General features: G+C 33.2%; 2 protein-coding genes across 20 annotated transcripts in view; both read left to right on the top strand.

Annotated features, from left to right (window-relative positions):
- LOC145944834 (uncharacterized) overlaps positions 1–22,579 on the top strand; it is an 88,315-nt gene that overhangs the window by 8,547 nt on the left and 57,189 nt on the right. The window lies entirely within an intron of this gene.
- The window catches only part of Rps24 (ribosomal protein S24), a 60,460-nt gene that overhangs the window by 23,335 nt on the left and 14,546 nt on the right, over positions 1–22,579 (top strand). The window lies entirely within an intron of this gene.

Below are 22,579 nucleotides of genomic sequence, written 5' to 3'. Positions count from 1 at the left end.
TCTTCTTCATGTATATATATCCGAAATTTATATGTATATTCTGAAATGAAAAACAAATAGAAGCGAAGGAATTTACTATAATGCAGCAGACTAATACAGCGTCGTATACATTGATGTTTTGTGGGAAATTTTACTCTTTTTTTGCATAAAATTTTAAACATTTTTATACATTAATTCTTATTCTGCAGATATTGATATACAGTAAAACAAATGAATAAATTACTCAGAATTTTTTTTATGTTGCAAATTACGAAAAACAAACGAAATATGAAAGCATTTGAGACCTTAGTATTGTTATATTAACATTGTTACGTTACTGCATTCCGTATAGTAAACATCCTAAAAATATCGTTTTTATCAAGCTCATCTTCAAAGTTTTGTATCATAGTCTCGAACGAAATATTATCCTAAGAAGCAATTAGCGGAAGCGAGATTTTATTTCACAGGAAATTTAGAACGTATATTGTTTTTATTGCGACTTATGTTTGATAGATTTGGACGACAGCGATAATCTCTGCGAAAATCATTATTTTTGGAATCGTAAATGCTTTTATATACTCGAAAGGTAAATTTCTATATTAATGTCATCACCTCCGATTTGCTTCAAAATTAACATGAAGCTTCTTTTTAGTCTACAATAAAGATATATGATGTTTTCAAGCCGGGTAAACAATATGTTGTCTTCGGAAAAACGCCACTTGACGATTTTTTTTAAAGACAACATATTGTTTGGCCGGGCAGAGAGAAAGAGAGGGAGTGTGCTGCAATTCGCCCTTGCAGCAGCGCCTCCTCTACTACTTTTTTCATCACTTTTGTAATCTGCCCCTCGCGTCTGTGGTGTCTGTGAAGTTGGCACATTTTACGAATTAAAAAAAAACAGTAAGAGTTCTTATAGCACTTTTCATAGTTCTACAGTTCCTGATAAAAATTAAAAAGAGTTCCGCATTTTTTATATTAAAAAATCAAAATTGAAAAAATGTGCTAACTTCGCGAATCTAGCACGACACTTTCCCTCTAAAGTAAAACGCGTTGAATAATATCATTTTTGGAAAGAGTTCCCGATAGTTCTACGCAAGATTAGCATATATATGCAATTTCAGATCGATATTCATCAATTAACGATTTTTAATCGATTTTTAATATCCACGTCCTGCACGACATTTTGTGAAAATGTGTCGTGCTGATGATTTTCCACAGTTTTAATGGTAGTTCTTTACAGTTCTATAAGAGTTCTATACTTTAGAAACATTTTTTCATAGAGTTCCGACTGTTTACTATTTTTTAAACATTTTTTCGTAATTACGTTCAGCACGACACTATCGGGAACTCTTCCCGAAAATGATATTATTCAACGCGTTTTAGTACTTTAGAGGGGAGGGTGTCGTGCTAGATTGGCGAAGTTAGCACGACATTTTTTCAATTTTGATTTTTTAATATAAAGAATGCGGAACTCTTTTTAATTTTTATCAGGAACTGTAGAACTATGAAAAGTGCTATAAGAACTCTTACTATTTTTTTTAAATTCATAAAATGTCGTGCCAACTTCACAGACACTTTAAAAAGACCGACAATAAACGCAATAGTAGTTGCAATTGCTGCATCTAACATTATTTATTGGATGGTCATCCAGTTTATTTCGGATATTATTTAAATATCTAAATATCTCTCGAGAAAACTAATATAAATAAATATCGAACGTTCGATTGATTTATTTATCTCTAGTAAGAAAGTGTCTTAACAACGGTGCATTGCAGTGATTTTAAACAATAAATTATTTTATTTTGCATCATGATTAATATCTGTGGCAATATCAATTAAACTTGCGATTATTCACGCGAATGAAATGTTATTTAAAGTCCTTCCTCTTTTCGTTACATATAACATTTTATTTTTCTAAAAAAACATTTGGATATTTTCTAGTTTTATTTTACAATAAACGAGGTATATAATAATCAGAATAACTAGATAATATAGTTCATTAAATATTTCATAATCGCAACAGCGCGCGGAACCGTTCGCCAATATTATCTGTTCACAAATCGCGCAATTTTTATTATGGGGTCCTGTTTACAATGTACATGAGACGTCAAGAGCGCAAAAAATGCCTTTGTCGCAAATCGTTACGTCGAGCGTATTAACATGCAAAACGACTATTAAGACGGAACTGACCGCCGATTGTTGCGAGTCAAAGGTCACGGTTACTCTAGGACGCAGGCTGCTTTAAAGGTAACGAGACAAGTAAATAGGAAACATACGTGCTCGTGGTCACGATACCGAAGATCCTGCATGCTCCTTTTCGGCAGGGAGACAAAAACTTTTTTAATCGAGTGAGCGCGTATAATTTCACGGGACAAACAGGATGTCAGATAGAGAATGTTTCAAACCGCTTTTTGTTAATTGCAACTTCTCTTTCCGACCATTCGCGATGATTATTATTATGTCGTTAAAACGAAAGACTAATCTTGCTCAAAGTAGAAAAGATAAGTAAAGTAAAATGCAAAGCTATTAACTATCTCAATAGCTTCAGATTCAAGGTAGTAGGTTCAAATATTTTATTTCATTTAAACGAGGAAGATGAGAGGAAATTGGTACACGGTGTCAGAATTTGAACAAGGTAAGCAGCTTACCTGAGGATGACATAAGAAACCAGTTGTGACATAGATCTCTGAGGAGGAGAATCAATAAACGATTCAATTCTATGTCAATTAATTTCTTATTCTTATTTGAAGTAAAAAATTTACCTTGACTTAATTCTTTTATAATATCAATTCTACCGCATCTTCTTTGCATATTTTAATACTACGCTTGTTTTTAGGCATTTTTTTGCAACAAGTACATTTGTACTCAAGTATATATTTATAGCTGTATTATGGCACACGATGTGTCATAAATATATATACAATATATTTGCATCAAATTACATATATTTTATAAGCGTAGATGGAATTAACTGGTAGAAAAATATCTATACTGTCAAAAATATATAAAAATACATGAAGAATAAAATCTTACATATACTGTAATTTTATAATATTTTTTACAGTGTACGATATTCTCACAGGCATATATGTATATTCGTGTATATGTATATTCCTTATGTTATGATTAAAATCACATCGACTCTTACGCTAATTAACAAGTATTTTCGTGCGGAAACAGTCGTTTCTTTATTCTCTAAAAATATGTCGTGACAAGAGCGGCACATGTTATGTTCGCCGAGTGTAATTCGGGGACAAATTATTTCATTTCTTCTCATCTCGTGATGTCATACTCTATGAATGTCGCCGATGTTTCAGTTTTACAAACGTATCGTCATTTCTTGCCTTGCCGAGTTTTAGAAAAATATACAAATTAGATGAATAATTAAAGTATAGATCACACACTTATTTCGTACAGCTAAGAAATGATAATTACGATGATTTTTTTCAAAAAGTTTAAGATTCAAACATATGTTTAAATTAAAAATTATATATAACTTATATGGCGATATAATATTCGAGATAAGCAACATAACCGGTCGCTGCAGCATCGCTTAAATTCCTCGAAGTCTGCAACAGCAGTTTGTCGTATTATCTAGTATAACACCGCTGAGACTTCATTGACTCGAGTTACGTTCATCGTCCGGTTTTATACGCTAACATTTAATCGCCCTTTGTACATACGTTCTGGACTCGCGGAGGATTACGTCATAATATTTTACCGTGGACCCTCGCCAACGAACCTTGAACAATGTCTCGAGGCTACGGTTAACCAATCCCGGAGAGAGAAAGATTCCAGTGTTTCTCCGACATAAATAAAAATATGTTTCCTTCGCATTACGTTCGCAATTGAGTCATGCTAGATAGCGAATTGATTAATTGACCGAAACTCAATGGCCGGTACAGTTAAAAGATTACTGGTTGCGTGTTCTCCTCCTGTAAATCAAGGTCTCCGCATTTTATCGCGAATATCTTTCGTCCGAATATCAGGTACCTATATAAGAGATTCTAAAATATTCGCGATCCTAAATTTCGGAGCACCCAACTTATGCTTACAAAAAAAAGATAGAAAGATTTTTTCGCTAATTAAAATTTAGACAGAATAGATAACAAGACACAGCAATTTTTAAGCTAAAAAAATTGCTTCTCATTGGAGGAGGATTCATCGTTGAAATTTAAAGTCGCGAGTTGCGAGACGTTCGTCATTCAAATGTCAGTCGAACTATGTAATTACATTAGAAAACTGTACTGCTGAAATTAAAGCCGCATACTCATTGTTTAGGATGTCCGTATGCACGATAAAGGACACGAAGGTGATGTTGCAGCGATCACGAATCTAGGTCACTCGCGACGCATTACAGGATTTAGACTATGTTCGGCAGTTCCTTTCATTCAACACCGTCGTTCTCGCGATGCTCTTTTAACGTCGCGTATGTACAGAGGTTGTAACGAAGTCAAAGATGTAATTCTGACAAGAGGGCGATGTGTATGAATTACATTTCCGATTGCTCGCAATAAGACGGTACGCAACATATCGCGCTATATGATGCAGGCACGCACGCTTCTTATGGCGATGCGTCATCTCTCTTCCGTAAAATACTTTAGATATGAATGCCTTAAACACTCGAATATAATTTGAAAGGATAATGTGCGATTATACCTCTAATTTAATATAGCAAGCCACTAAAGTTGAATAAACAGTTTTATTCTGGAGCAAGAATTCTAAGAACGTGGGCTGTTTCAAGCAGGAAAATAATATTGTTTTGCATTTTAGGAAAATATGTGCTAATATAAGCGTGCTTATGTAAAAGCCGCAATCTATACAGAGATCGTTAGAAAATATTCCGCGTTCGATAAAATGTATTCAAACGGTATTTTGCATAGCTCGCGCGGCGCGATCAGATAAATGCAGCGACTAAAATGACTTAATCTCTCGCATATCGAGATTAGCGAATTAATCCTATTTTGCCGCTTTTACGGTTGAAACTATATGTTGTATGCGGATACCGGGAACACGTTATTTTCCATTCGTCGATTCCTCGCCGGATGAAACCGCGTGTTGCGAAATTGTCGACCGACGTACATATATGTACATCCCCGTGTATATGTGCGTCCCTTCCGCCAGCTGTAAAGGTGGACTGAAAATAAACGTTTTGCCGCAATGGCGTTCAAGCTTGAATGCGAGGTGGCTTCACGCTTTACGCTAGATGGACGGTCCACAAACGCGCGTTTATGCGTCACCGTGAAATTTTACTTCGACGCGTCTCGATTCAAAATCGCTACACAAATCATCGGGTTTATATGGCATCACCTGGCCTGCACGAGATTATAATGGGATAACATCTAAGATCAAGACAGCTTATATCAAATTATTTTCAGCGTTTTTATCTTTTCTAATTGATATAAAGATTTTTTTCTTATATAAAAATATATATTTTTATAATAAAAAAAATTTGGAAAAATATTTAGAAGGTAATGTGCAAGTTTTTAGAATATATTATTAATTCTAGAGAAAATTGGCGCTATAAATGTTAATAATATACGTGATGATAATGAATGAAAATTAAAAACTATTTTTTTTACGCTTAAAATATATAAAATAAAATATACAAATTTTTCCAATAATAAAGAATTAATAAGGAAATATTTTTAAATAAAAGTGATATTATAATTTATTTATTTGCCATTTTTTATCAAACTTATGATTCAAAAGAAATAACATCCATTCATAAAATAGCAAGAAAGCAGTTTAAATTAATTGCTATCCTGCGATTTATTTATTTTAAGTTGATAAGAGCTTCCGTAGAAATTTGGAATTCTGCCCTTGACAAATACTTGAGCATTTAATGCAATGTCGGAAACTGCTGTGATTGAACCCACTTTAATAATCCCTCTCGTAAAATGTCATTGTCGTTAAAAGCAGCGAAGGTGGACAGAGTTACAACGGACACGATATGTGACTCTCACTGAACTTGATTTAATTATTAAATCGTGTCAGCTTCGAAGAAGCAGCTGGGCTCTTAACCCTTTAGGCGCTAAATTTGACTTCTGTCACATAAATCTTTTCGAAGGTAGCCAGAATGAATATTTAACGCGCTTGCTCCAGAAAGTGCTGCAAATAAGCTTAATAATTTAAGTTAGTCCGTTTTTAGAACATATTAACATATATGTGGCACATTACATGAATTAAGAGAATATTATGTAATTGATCATGTATACAGAGATCAGAAATGGATCTTTTAGTAGCAATTTATACTTTTATTAGTAAATACAAATTCTAAAATCTATGAAACTTGAAGTCTTAAAAAAGCAAAAAGAAATTAAAAATATAAAATGATATATGTTAACTTGTTATATCTTTTCTTAACAGTTTACAGAATAAAAACTTGTAATATTTATGAAAATTAAAATTATCCTAATATACATATGTATATGTATATATATAAGTTATATTTAGCAAGAAAATACTCACATTTAATACATGCGTATGTTCGTTTTTTATCGATGCACTTGAGAGCGTTACTTTACTTATAAACGTCTAATCGGATTCTCGAACGAACTAAAGATCTTCGGTTAACAGACTTCAAAGTATTGCCTAACGAAGCAGTCGACAAAGCGCGATAACTCGAATGCGCATTTCGGCTGGTTCACTTCTTTAAACACACTCTCGATAAGTAGTGAGCTGTGTAAACTCGACAGGGGTTATAGCCCTTCTCGCGTGGCCGATACTTTCTCCCTTTTTCCTTTCCCGCCCTTCATACTGGGGACCAGAGTGTTTCACCACACTTTTGTAATCGAAAAGGGTTCGTCCCTTTAATTCGTCTAAGAGGGGAAGAGATATGGCGGTTAACTCGGTATGACAACGATATCCTACCGATACTGGAAAAAGAATCCTTATTCCTTCTCTCTTCCCTTATTATCTGCGTAGGAAATTTGAGAATGAGTGAGCGAAAGACAATGTAATATAACTCTTGTCACTCTCTTGGGAATTAGAATATTCACTCTTTCGTCGTTCGCGATTATATATCACATGCAAATTATATGCAAAATAATTGTCGCGAATATGCATTAAAAAAAATTGCAAACTTATCTAAAATTAATCCATTATTCTCGAGAATTTATATTCTCACATGTTTATTTTATTTTATTTATTTGTTCTATTTTATTTTACTAATTTACAATTTTATTTTTTTCGAACTTTTTTGATAACTAGTTTGAATATTATTAAATTATATGTTAAAAAATAGCATGTAACTTCAGTCGTATTTACATATAGTTTCGATTAGACATTCGTTCTCGGTTACCAGAGAGTGCGCGTATCAACTTCGGTTCGAACAAAAGAATTATCCGGATAAAAGAAGCATCTAGCGTATAGAATAGACTACGTAGCGTTTTTGTTGTTGCCCTAATTCTCACATGACATTTTATAACACACGCTTTTGCACTGGCTTCCCATATAATCGATACTGACCTACTTTGAAAATGTTACATGTTGCATGGTGGAAAATGTCCTTGCAATCGTAATATTTGATTTATTTATTGAAAAATTCCATGGATATTTTATTCATTACTTTCCAAATTTTTGTTAGAGATATTTGTATATAAAATAAATTTTAATTATGCATATATATATATTGATATGTGATATATAATAAAGCAGGACTCGTTATCGCGTTTAAGCTGGAACGATAGGAATGCTAAAATGTGTATGATATTAGATAGGCGAAAGTACTGTTCACAACTTGGTGCAATAACCTGCATCGATTATCGAATAGATGGTTAGATCAATCGCTATAGTGCATTTATAACCGGCTAAGATTATCGTGATGTCGCAGATTTATTATTTTTTATAATAACGCGTAAATAAATGGGGCGATGAAGGAAAGAGAGAGAAAATGTGTGTGTGTATATTTATGTGTGAGGAAGCTATTCTCTCGCACAGTTTTAATTTATTTTCTTCACGTTTGAAATCTTCCAATGATCCAATAATGGTGTTATAGTCTCGCTACATTTCGCTGTTTGCTGATGCATTTCGCAGCAAAGCTGCATCACGGAAAAAGAACATGAAAACTTTAGAGATTATATTCAAAGGATTCTTAAAAATATAGTAAAAGATAATTTTTTCGTATTAATTAAAATAAATTACGTTGTTAAAGACATAGATAAAATTTTCCAATATATTTAAATTCCTTGACATACTTACATGTATTTTTTGGAGAAATATTGTTTCCGTGAATGTTAGACTAATTATTTTTAAAACTATTAATTTAATACTTTTTATATTTGTTATTATGCCTTTTTATTCAAATAAAGTATAAAACTAAAATAAGTTTGATAAAGCAAAAATTATGATTCTGAGTACATTTAAAATTGCAATTATAAAAAACGCTTTTCTAGCAAGGAACGTTAAATATATTGTCAAATTTTACTTTTCTTTAATGTATCAGACACGAAGAATCAAATGCGTACATGCGAAAAGATCAAGGTGATACGACGCAATTAAAACATTAAGTGGCGATACGTATTTCGCGCTGACGAACAATCAATTAACTGAAATCAAATATAATTACAATTGAACGAAAGAGAGATACTACTCGAAAATAGGTAACATATTACGTCGATGCCATCCTTTATATCAAATTAATTGATGTCAATTGCGACGCCAATGAAAACTGTTACTCGGAGAAAATGGCTAATTGCAGAGACAATAATATAATGGCTCATAGATGCAAGTATCCACTCGTATAACATCTAGCATTTTGACTATCGTGTCTGTTTTTAACATCTGTCTCCAAGTTATATAGCATTTTTATATAAACGTCGTCAACTCCATTTCCTTTTAATTCACATTTTAAATGAGACAAATTAAGCGAAAAATAAGACGCTTAATAAATCCTTAATATCATCTAATATTTCTGCGGAAATGCAAGTATGATTTGCACGAGAAACAGTCACAATCAATATTAATTAATCGATGCCGGCGAGTTTTTTCGCGCATATTTCATTCCACGCATTGTACGTCCGCCGTGATCACATCATAATTATTTTTGTTTATACGCGTACGCGCACGTGGCGAGATTACGTCACCGCTAGACAAATTGAAAGGTCAGGGAATAAAAAATACTCTCTCGTACACGAAATATCACAAACGAGTTTGTTTCGGCAATGCGTTGGTTTTTTACGATGCGTGGACATTTTCGCAATTCGCAATCCGATCGTTGTTACTGGATATCATGAGAAGAACCGACGATATTTTTATTACAACTTCGCCGAGTCAACTGTTGTGTAAAACGAGTTTTATATTCGTCAAGGCAGCATCGAGTCATCTCGATGATGATGCAATGCGCAAAGTGCAAAGAATTCATTAAATACATCTACTTGGCTCTTCTCACTCAAACTATATCGATGCTATTTCCTATAGTGATTTTATTGCAACGGATTAGAAAGAGATTTGACAATCAAATTGAATTCGGTAAATAACAAATGCGATTTTGCATATTTATAAAAAGTACTAAAATTATAAAAATATTAAAAATGTTATAGAAACTATTTTTCAGAGTCAAACTACATATTTCAAATAAAAATATTTTTATCGGCGTGTACTGCAGTCACAATATACTCTTCTTCCGCAGTTTCAATCCGCGGTAATCAATCCTCCTGCTTTCACTCGTCCATAAGCAAAAGTGCGTTTTTTGAAAAATAAATAAATAAAATAAATCGACCGCGTATCGATTAGCAAACGGTGTCGATAGCGATATACTAATGACAGAGGCAGGGGGATAAAAGGAGATTGATAGGGTGTATGTGTGCAAAAAAGAGGAAAGCAAAGGAGGTAAGAGGAGCGAATGGTGACAGCGGAGGAACGAATAGGGGGCGGTTTGCTGCAATAGCGCTGCCGCGTTCATATCGACCCGTGCTTCCGAGACTCCATCTTGCCTGTCCCACATATATATCTATATACATCTCTATGTATCTATTACTTACCTATCTACCTGTAATGCCGTGCCCTACCCTGTCATGCGATCAGTTTTAAATACTTTCTTCTACTTATTGTGTTTTCTCTTTCTTCCTCTCTCTTTTGTGACACCACAAACGTTAGGAAATGTTCAATTATTTTAATTCCCTCTGTGATCTTCAATTAAAGACATTCATGTGGTTTATTAAATTTACGAAAAAAACTATATTGCTGAAAAATATTATATTATTGGATTATTATTTTATTAGAAACTATTTTAATGTGTTTATCTGTCTATCTTTATTGATACTATTTTAATTTATTCTTTTAAAACTTTTATCTCTGCAGCCAATAGATTATTCTATTTATTGTAATTTAATACATTCGCGATTTATCTAAATGACAACAAAAAAAGTAAAAAAGAAGATTAGAATTTATTTACAGTACATCTGTATGCAGTTATCTGTTATTCTTTATCCTATGAAATTATTATGGATTATATATTGTGGATTCTATTCCCTCTTCGGATAAAAGTATCTATGACGAAGTAATGAAATTCAATTCATTGCTGCTATGCGTATATACGCCGTTAATATCAACGACCTCGACCCTTTCAACCGTGCTCTCCACTTGCCCCCCATTCAGTCAGAGAAGTCAGGGGCCCTCTCGCCCTCATTTCCTCCACCGGCATACCGAGAGTACATTTAATTAAGCCTCAATGAGAAGGACGTAGCGATAAAGAGATTACATTACTGGATAACGTTGGGTGACATATATGTGTAAATATATCAAGAATGGCCGAATGTGCGAACGGAAGGGATTCTGCCGCTTGAAATAATACGAATTTAATAATACAATTTTCTTTATCTTTCTTCATCTTTCGCGTTGTTTAGTTAGTTTCGATAAATTTTTACAAAATTATGTTTCGTAATAGCTCTCAATGAATAATAAATGAGAAGAAAAGAATAACTAGAAGCTTTTTTACGATTTTTCCCGTTACTATTATGTTAATCTTGTTAAATTTTTATTTTTTGTGTTTATATTTAAAAACTTTTTAAAGTTTATAATTTTGCTTAGCATTTAAAACTTCAGTATTTAAAACGTTGAACAAAATATTAATAGGAGACAAACTCTGCTTTTTTTCTCCTTCTTTCGGGCTACAGATTCTTGATATGCACTACACATAAGTAGATAAGCGTAGACGATGTGAAAAATTGTGATTACCGTTAATTAACAGCAATGTTACATTATAAAATCACTTTGCACGTTTTCATCATCTTCAGAGTTATTTCCGCCAAGCTTAATTTACCGTAATGAATGGCGCATTAGAATGTAATGCTTACGTCGCGTAAGCTACAATTAGAGATTGCCTTAGAATCTGATATAACAGTACGACGGATTCAGAGTTCAATTATTTGACACTTGCATATATGGTAATACATCGCATTTATTAACAGCTCTTGGAGCTGTTAATAACGACGCAAATGTAAATTCATTTCTGTCTCGACAATTAAACATGTCATCTCGCTATGAATAGTTAGAAGCAAATATAGACTAACATCTGTTACACTAGTGCAATAAAAATTATATAAAAAATTATTCCTATACATATTAATGAATTAGATTCGTGCATCTATAGAATTTTATTCGACAAAATCATAATGTTGGAATTTCATTGAAATTTCATCAATGTTACACAAATCCATTTGTTGAATAATAATGATTATCGCGTTGCCAATTATGGTAGTGTTCTTGGAATAATAATAATTTTTAAATGTCCTACATACTTTCTTAGATGTGACCTCAAAGCTCTCGATCGTTACAGAGACGTAAAACTCGACTAGCAGCAAATATTTTCGTATAGCGAGTTCGCAGTGAAGAAACATCTCTCGCGCAAACGCGTTCGTAAGATGTTTGTCGCTTTATCGCGCTTGGATGTTTCGAGTATTATAACACTCGAACCGTATACTTTTCGTATACGATGACGACATGGATGAGTCAGAACTGCATTCGCCTTGCTTGCAGTGAAAATTGGGACGTGGTGATATACCGTTCGGACAAACCGGTTAATTCAATCGTTGCATTATACAATTATGTGCAACAGATATCTAATTAAACTAATTTCTTGATATATTATTGTGCCAATTACTTGTCATTATGCAAATAAAACGTAGTAAACACTTTTGCTTCTATTATTCTTATGAGAGAGACAAATATTACTTTCTTACTTAATATTAACATGTATTGTTATAATCAAAATATATAAATAATTGACATATTTTTACATTTACATTTATTTTTTCTTTATTTTTATTCATAACGTATATAATTGAGGCATGAATGTTCGAAAAAAATTTGTCACGGCAATTTCTCATTCGATATATATATATATATATATATATCTATATGATATCTGGAAGTCATCTCCATAGTTGATTAATGATTATACTAAAGTACGTGCTCTCTTTTACATCAATCGATGTTTTTCTTGAATGATTTCTATTGATATTTGGCTCACAGCCAAAACTGCTTAAGGGGATCAACAGGATTTTGATACGTGAGTTACGCAAGCAAAGCCAGTAGTTATTTTAGCACACAATTGTATCCTGTTCTATTTATTCTAAAATTTCGATTAAAAATGTTCTAAGTATCTCAGTATATCGAACATTTAAACTTTAATTTATAATGCAATAGTTAACTCAACTATCTATATTATTACTTTTTATTTTTATTATTATAAATTTTATTATTATAATTTTATTGCAAGAAATATTACACGATATCAAATATATATACAAGTATATGTAAATTTTTTTTCATACGCTATTTGATTGATTTAAATATATGTAATATTTTTGTAAAATTTTGTAAATATATAATATATCAAATATATAATATTTTTAAAAGTATAAAAAAGTCATCAGCAAAAATAGATCGTGGAATAATCATCATGCACTTTGAATTTAGTCCCTAGGCGTAAATTACAGCCGAGAAAATTTGCTTTGCTAAAAAACTTAATCTACTTGCGTATATACACAGCGTCATTCTGAACATACATGATAAAATAACCGTAAAAAAAAGTCTCCAGCATTATTAGCCAGACTTGGCACCTGATGACTTCAGCTTGTAACGCTGGACGTGATGTCATTTGCCGGCCTGTATAATATGCAATGATTACATAAGACCGACTTATGAATAAAAATGGGGGATTTTGATATATTGGAGGAGAAGAGGGACAAAACAAGATTTTATTAAAATCGTCCTTGCGTTTACGAGTTTAATTATCTTTGATTGCATGCGTATTTTTATCGGTCACATACATACGTATATATAATGCCGCAGTTATAAGTCACGTGCGTAAATTATTACGGTCATCATTAGATCGCTTATGAACTAAATGACGTTCAAATGCCGATTCGAATATGAATCATTCTCGGAATAAAGAATTTAACATATATTCGTGTCCATTTTATTCATGCCTATCAATTCGTAATTAAATAATAAAGCTATATAGAAATGTTATTTTATTATCTCGTCATTTATCTCGTCCATTATTATGACAAAGTATCAGAACGAGTGCTATCGCTTTCTTACATACGTTATTTTTTGTAGGTTGTTTATATTATTTTTAATTCTATATATTCTTTATCTTGTTATAATATTTTTATAAATGCATAAAACAAATAAATATATATTTTTTGTCTCTTTTATAAGAACAGGAACAAAACCTATATTTGCATAATGAAATGTTTGTAGTTTTACATTTTACGTTATAAAATATATTTTCTGTGTTTTCTTTTTCGCTGTATACATATGTGATTTGTGTACATTACAAATTTTTTACGTACAATTTATACTTATACATAGAGCGTTCTTGTGAAAGGACGCTTTATGCATGAGTATGCTCTAGGAATAATGTCTAACAACTGGCACATCGTACTCATAAAGCGGTCGTTAACATAGTAACGAGTGTCGCGAAATCCTATCGGCGACGCGATCACGAGGTCGCGATATTAAATATGCCCGTGGGAAGTCTCCCTGCAGGACTCGCGGGAACCCCGTTGCAGAAGGATTCCCAGCAAAACAGATAGATTTAATTGCAGCTGCTGAGGATATGTGGAAGAGGAGAAGAGAGTTCCTACGTCTTTAATCTTCAAGGGAACCGATACAGACTATCGAATATGCACTGTCGTATAATGATGCCTAATTTTACCGGCAAAATTTTAGCATTTTTAACTTTTTGTTTCAAAGAAATAACAAAGTACAATATATAAAATAATCGAAGAAATTTCATACAACGGGAAATAATTGCGAAATATTTATATAATTTTTTTACATCGAAAGTCGTGTTTTATTTGATAATAACTTTAATGGGAATCTATTTGAGCATCTTGTGTATACAGATCCTCAAGAAAATTGAAATTTTGTCCGTCCAGGCCGGAATCCCGGCATCGTGCGTTTCGCACCTTGACGTTATTTTTAACTATTATGTCCAGCACGCGGCGTTCATGTTGCGGGTTGACGTCTCGGCTAAACGTAGATCACCGGTTTCTCGCCGACATGACCGCGAGCGTGTTATTACATTCTTAGCAGTGGGGAACGTGGGGGATAACTTATAAGAGCAACATCAGTTATGGTACTTTGTGTCGATGTATATACATGCACACGTATATACATATACACTTACACGCATACATAATTGCTTTTTCACCCTCGTACACTTTTTGGATATAAATCGACTTTACGCTGCGAGAACGCGATCGCGTCCATCGTGCGTTTTCTTAATGAAGGTAGAATCTCCGGCACTTAAAACTGGCGCTATTGGAGAACGTTTTTAACGAAAAACCAGTGAGACCAGTCAACGATATCGCGTCCGCGTGAAGATAATCGTTCTCGGTACTCGTTTCGTAACGTCGTAAACTTGTTTAGTAAATTCATTGCCGGATATAGAAGATAGGGATAGAAGATGAGATTTCATGAGGACTAGGCTTCTTCTGGTCACGAACTTCTAATTCTTTCTTTCGGCCAGTGACCGAGGCAAATTGTCATTAATCATCGGTGTTGATAGGTCGAGACATTAATATCCAGAGCGTAGCTCATATCCCTCGGAGGGATGTCCCTATTATATCCCGAGTCTTTGGAGAGAAGGCGTGCTCATTATACTCTTATGATTGTAACTAATCCTCGGCAACCGCTAACGTCTATATAATTAAATGTTTCTGTCGTGACCTTACGGCGTTAACCTTTCGACGCAGTACATGTTCAAATAAATCACGTCAAAAACTTCTTTAAACATAATCTGGACTTTAATTAATTGCAATTATGTGCTCATTAAAAAAATAAGATTCATATCTTTAAATTTTATAAAGAAATGTTTTACTAAATTAAACATAAAAAGCTAATCATATATGGATGCGATATAAATAGCGTATTTTTTTGATATTTTGCCTTAATAGATCTAATAGTTAAATTGTAGCGCTTATGCATTCGAAACAACATAATGCGACTATCAATCACCAATTTTGCACGTTGTATAAAATAACAGCTGACTGATTCGATGAAATCGCTACTTTTAATGCAGAGTGCGCAGCCAGTTAAGCCTAGTATAGCCGAGATTGTTATAATATTCTACTCCGTCATTATTATCGCAACCATTAATTGTCTGACCACTTAGTCATAGCGATCACTTGCACTAGTTTCATGTCTGATATCTAGTTTTCTGAAACGTATCCGCGAGCGATGGTACAATGAAGCAAACTTGTTAATATCATGAAATTTATTTGCCATTTGTTTATCACCACACGATTAAGCCTCAATAGATTAGCCTCATTAGATATCCGTAATAGATTTCCTATCACTATACTGATATCGGATTATAATTATATTTTGCTAACATAGTGAACAAAATATAATTATAATCCGATATTTAATGTTGTACATGTTGAATCCTTTTTGTTTTATTGAATATTGGCAAATAATTCTGAAAAATCTTTTGCGCTATTAATTACGTTTTGCAGAAGTTGTGAAATAATTTTCGCGTGACCATTAAGCTCGAACGTAGTCGAGAACTAAAGTTTTTTTGATTATTGAACGCGACAATTGCAAGCGAAATATATACGTCTATTTTTAGAAAACTAAAAGAAATATGCGAATAAAGATTTACAGTAAAATATTAAAGACTTCTATTATGATATGATATATTATAATTTTTTCCATTTTAAGACCAGATATTTTTTTTAGAATTACGCAAGCCATAGCTTTAATCCTACGTTTATTCCACTTTATACGATGCAGTAAAACGTCAAGCAGGAATTTCAATTACGCGGATAGGAGCATTCTGAGAGTAGACAGCATACGTCAGGTATAAATTTACTCTGGACTACGTAATCCTCGAAGGACATAATATTCTTGTGTTCTTTATCTGACAATGAATATTGTGTGGCGTTTTCGATTACGGCATTATTAACCGTGCTGACGTTTTTCTGGCGTATTACTTCATTGATCGGAAAATGCAAACACGTTGTTCGCTCGGTTACACTTCCTCGACTTGACTCCGTGTTTCTTTCTCTTCTCATCTTCTTCTGCTTTCCTCCTATGAGCCGCTTCACTTCTTTTGCTTTTTATTATCCTTCCTCTATCAAGCTCGAGCCAGCATCTTTAGTCAGTCAATGAACTCGGCCTCGTTTTATCATTGTCATGACTTTAATTGCTGTCCTTTGCGCGAGCAATATCGTCGTTATTGCCTACATATCTTTTTCCGTTGACTACATTTTAATGAGACCAGACCCTCGACAATTATCGTTAGTTATGTAAGCGAGGATGTGCTTTTTTACGAGATCGGATTTTGTTATTAAAATAGAAATTATTGTTGAAGATTACTACTCACAAAATTTTGTTTCGATAAAATAATTACATTTCTATCGAATATGTATTTGTATATGTGTATAATTTTGTGTTTACAACATATTTCACGAATCTTAATTCTTGTAATCTTTATTACTATTTCATTGAAAAATTTATGCGAACAATTTTTCGTAATGCATCTTATTCTTTTCCCCAGGAGAATGTTATAACCATGAATGCCACTTTTTGTCTTTCTAGAAAATCCTCTTTAAGAATTCTCGAAATCGTTATTTCTTTATCTTCTTTTTACAATTCTTCATCGAAAGACTACCTTTTAAAGTTAATGATCTACTACTATTTATATAGCTTAAATGTATAGTCACGGTTTTTTAACCGCGCGCTTTTGTGGCGCTCGTCGGGCCCGTTGCAAGGATGCTTTGTGAAAGGGAAAAAGTGTGATACCTGCACGAGAGGTCCGTTGATCCCCATGCAGCAGGTCGTTGCACTCGCTGCTGTACTATCAACTGGCTATGGTCCGCGACAGATTCGCGATTTTGAAATTGTTATTTGTAGATTGGATTTATATTGGAAGGCGTTATTATTTCGCATACAGATTTCAATTTTTTTATCCGTGCTTATCCATGTCTAATTTAATTAGATCAGTCGTGTCTCGTCTAATTTATTTAAGAACGCGCATCCATAACAATCGTCAACGCTCATTCATTCGCGTGCTTCTTTCGCGAATAAGATGAGCAGTTTAACTATATTATCGCTGACGAGCGTAGCATCTCTTTTATCACGTCGATGATTGCGAGTGCCAATTTCTCCTTTTCTGTCGCGAGGGCGAAACTATTCGAACACATTCTATGGCTGTTAGTTTGGCGCATGGTGCGGCTATAGTTAGCCTGATGCACCGCCAGAAATTGCAAGCGGCCGCGCATAGCCATTACGATCATTGCAGCCGTACATGTAGCAGTACTCGTCGCATCTCAAAGTTGCATCTGATAAAAGACGAGTACGGAAGAGAACGCCTTTATCGTAACTCTGGCGAATAAATGGCGAACACTGGAATCACGAAGCTATTGTTACGAGCCGGAAGTACATATTCTGTTTCTCTTCGCGTCAAGTATATTAAAAAAAAAAAAAAGAGCAGACTCAGATCGGGAATGTAACGTTAACAGCCACTAAATTCTAAACTTTGTCATAGCCTGCGTGTGCACGATCGCGCTGTTATTCGGTTAATGACCCAGGTCGCGAGTTATCCGTTAAATTATTCCCCGCTCTTTCTTGTTGCAGTCGGTTTGCGTGCGGGATCATTGTGACGTTATTCCCTTGGCTTAGAGAATATATGCCTCAAGCTCGGTGTTTCGAGTCTTTTTTGTGTGCAAAGATGCGACTTTAAATGATGTCGCAGCAACGGAAAGGAAGCTCTGTTAAATGCGACTATAAATAATTCACGCTGGTATATCGTGGTGCAACGTGTTTTTTTTTTTTAAACGTTTGGAATAAGTTCATGCGTTATAAATTGCCGCGGGAGTTGATAGCGCGGTTTCTCTCTCGGTGACGTCGTGGTCTGCGTTCTATGTTTAGCGACTCCTTTCACGCTCCCTAAGGGAACCCGGAAGCCCTTAAAGCATCCCTGCCTAGACAGCAAGTGAAGTGAGTACACTTGCGTAGTTACCCGTTTACTTAACGGGTTCCTCAGTTTGAACCACCGGAAAAACCGCAGAGATCGCTAAAACGTTTATGCTGAAGTCTTTCTCTGAAAAACCGCAGCTTCAGACGTATCATTCGCGATGGGGGGGAAAAAAAGTATTTGATAGTGTATTAAAAAAAAAAAACTCGATCTTTCAATTATATCGCCGATAAGAACAATATTAAAGTTGTCTCGAATTTTGAATCTTGTACTCTACGATCTTTTCATTATCTTTTAAATTTTATCATAATTATATAATAATTAAATAATTTTAAATATTTCTTATATGACATTTGTAATTAATTGCACAGAAATATCAAACATAGTTAAATAATATAATGTACTATTTTATTATGTGCTCCAATATAGATTGTTGACAAATCAAAAAATTTGAAAATTTATCATATATATTATTACCTGCCTACTATCTAATCGTAATACATTATAATAAAGTTATCAGTTATGTCACATAATTGACGCACAGCTGACCTTCTTAAAGCACTTTAGGCATGCGAACTCTTTAAGTAGCATTTACGCGACTCGAAGGAGCCTTCCGTAATAGCGAATAAGAAATATCTAAAATGCATTTATCGCTTACACGTGGAAAGTTTTGTACCATAAACTTCGCTAGACATTTATTTACAGTTACTTGTTGATAGTTAATTGTAAGAATTTAAACTTATCGAGTAAAGAGACATACGAGACATTTTAATAGCGTACACTTTATCGACTGCTTTCAATTTCTAAGAATCCACGTGCGCTGTTTTTGTGCAAATGCAGGTTTCCACTTAATTTATATCTTTTAAGGAAAAGTATGTCGATTGACGTAAATGGAAACTACCCTTTTCTTACGGTTACTTATGTAGAAAGTGAGCGCAGTTGAAAAATTTTTCAATTGACAGGCTAATCTTCTTGACTATGTTGTGTAATTTATTTTTGAAGAGTAATATTTTTATCGCATGTAATATTATTTTACTGATATTTTGGGAATATTTTAAGAAATAATAAGAATATATTATAAATATTTTAAGAAATAACGAGTGCCATAATTTATTACAAACATATGTACTTATATACAATAATTATAGTTTTTTTTTTTTTCTTTCTATAATGCTTATTTATTTTCTTACGTGGGAATTCTTGAAAGAAAAGTGAGAGACTACTGAAAGGGAGTAGGAGAAGCGGACGCGGAAAGGAATATCTCAACATGAGGAAGTAACGGTCTACTGAATTATTTAAGACTTGTCGGAGTAGTCCGCGTGAAACAGCGAAGATTCCCTGCATTTGCGATACATAACTAGCATGTATCCGTGTGAACACGTTCGTCAGCCTCTGCATATATAATTGCATTTTTCCCTTATTGTATATGAGATTGTCGGAGGTTGCGATCTTATATAACTCACAAAATTTTGATCGAATTATTCCATAAATAATGCCTTTTATCTTATTGTTAGATAAATAATACAAAATAATAAAGTATATAATAAGATAAATAATAATTAATATTGTTGATAAGAGATACACACATCTCGAATATCTAAATATCACGAATAATGATTTTGATAACAGATTTTAAAAAGTATATTTTATACTTTATAAAATTTTTCAAACTTTAAACAATCATATTATTTATTCATGATTTAATGATATGTCGAATGATATGTGAAAATCGCGAAATTTTTTTGAGAAAACTATTTTTTTCTTTACTTTCTCCTCACTCTGTATAAATAATTGTGATTCAGAAAACTTTTCAATACACTTAAACGCATACGAACGGCCAGAATTGTACGTATTGTACATTTCATTCAAATATGTTTTCTCAAGCGTGAAGCGAATATACACGTTGTATGAATACAGCGGAGATTTATATATACATATAGTATTTGTTGAGACTATTCAATAAAAATGTTACACTGACAATCCGATGTGACACGTCAGTTCTCATATAGTCTGCACTTGTATATCGCTTGTTGTTTGTTGTGTCCAGCAAAAATCAAGCTGACACGAATGATTGTCCATTTTAGTAAATACAAAATACGATCCTAAATAAACTATATGATTTGATTGGATGTGATGATTACTACGATACAAACTGTTTGCATCTGTAATTTCTCTCTAAAAAATCAAAGATCCGTCAATAAATTGCTTTCGTAAATGGATAAAACGAGATTCTTCGGATTAAATCGACGCAACTTTACACTTCTCTCTGCGTTTTATTTTTTCTAAAATCTTATGTCAGATGTTTTCTTTTATAACCGAATAATGTTAAGTTATGTGCTCATGCGTATTTACACTGCAAATTTTAGATAAATATAATATTTGACAATTATATTAACATTATTATATTCAACATTTGATAAAAAAGATTTTATCGAGACAAAAACTGCATAATTTATAGCAGAATCTAAATTAATAAGAATGTTTCGAATTTCATTTTTCGAACAAATATAAAAATGCGTGCACTTTTACTTTCTTCTTAAGCGTTCTAACGCTAAAATATTACGTTTACACAAACCGTAATGCTTGATTGTGAAAATTGATAAATTTTTTAAACGGAAGTCTATTATAGACAATGTCAATATTTCAAGAAATAATCCCCACGCTACTTTGGACAATTTATTTATGATAGAAAAATTATGATAATTGTTTTATTTCTCCTCTATAATTTACCCTCGATATTAGCAAAAAACGATGGAAAATGTCGCATATAAGCGCAAGAGCAGCAAGGAACTGACTATCGATTTATCGTCAGGCTGTACTTTGAGCGCATGACGATAAAACGTTGCTTCTCGGCAAAACCACCCACAACTGAAGTACGCTATAGTAATTTCACCTTCCCTCGCGCTTAGCTGCACAATTTGCATCGTTTCTGCACGCAATATTTTATATAACGATCGTAAACCATCCAGCAACAAAATACACATATACACATTTATACTTTATAAATTAATGAAATGCAAAGCGACATAAGTTTATCTTTCTCAATTGTTTAATGAATCTTATGATTTTAATGAGAAATATTTAAATTACTAAGGATTATCATATAGTAATATTAATAGAATTGAAGTTTTAAAATAGAAAGAGGCATTGTTTCTCAAAACTTTAATTATAGTGGATTATTTTCTTCTTCTGCATTTTATAACTTTAACTATGAAACTTTATTATATCTATATTCGTGTTTGTTATTGATGCGCAGTTTCTGCCATTGAGTATGCTCCTGAAATATGTACCAAATGACAAATTAATTGGTAATCTTGATATTTATTGTTTTCTGCGTCAAGAGAGAGAACGTTCAATCGTTTTAATTAAATCCATTAATTCGCCTCGTACTCGCCAGCTTGACTTGGCTTTCATCCAGTGCAAATTAGTTAGATTAGTATCTTAACTTATACAGGATAATCTCTTTCTCTCTCAAAACTATCGATTGTTTTCTTTCACTTACACTTTTTTGAACAATTTAAAATTGATCCTTTATTGAAAATATTTAGCCACTTATAATCTTCGAGCAATTAACAATTAAAAGCAAAGAATCTCTGATGAATTCAATTTTAAAAGCAAGAAAAATTATATTCTTCAATCAATTTCAAGCGGACTACACTTCTCTCTCTATAGAATTTAAATTTAAAATGTAATTACGAAAATATAATATAAATAAAGAATTTTGGAAGAGTGTGTGATAACGATGATTATCAACGTAGATCAAAGAAACTACGGTTAAAAGGCACATCCGGTAATTGAGTGACACCCTGTAGAACCAATTGCAATGACACAGGATATATATCCGCTCAGTGATCCCGAATAAAAAAAAGGATCGAATGTGGAGTTGAAAGAGAGGGAAGGGTCAAGCTGAGAGAGGGAGAACTGAATTTCCATCACCTCTTGTCGTTACAGACAGCACGGCGCCCCATGTTCTACATCTACAGTTAATTACACTAACCCACGATGTGATCCGAAATAAGCCGGTCGACACGACCTACTCTCCGAATGTAAATTAATGTCGATTTTATTAAACATGATTGATAAAACGATCGAGTCAAAGATAGACGCATAACCGAGAATACTTGACGTTTTATTTACATCGATTACAATAATTATTTGAGCTCTATT

Source organism: Prenolepis imparis, unplaced genomic scaffold (assembly GCF_030444845.1).
Source record: "Prenolepis imparis isolate NDT839.2.m4 unplaced genomic scaffold, iyPreImpa1.0 SCAF_13, whole genome shotgun sequence".
Classification (NCBI taxonomy): domain Eukaryota; kingdom Metazoa; phylum Arthropoda; class Insecta; order Hymenoptera; family Formicidae; genus Prenolepis; species Prenolepis imparis.
This window is presented reverse-complemented; position numbering and strand designations above follow the sequence as displayed.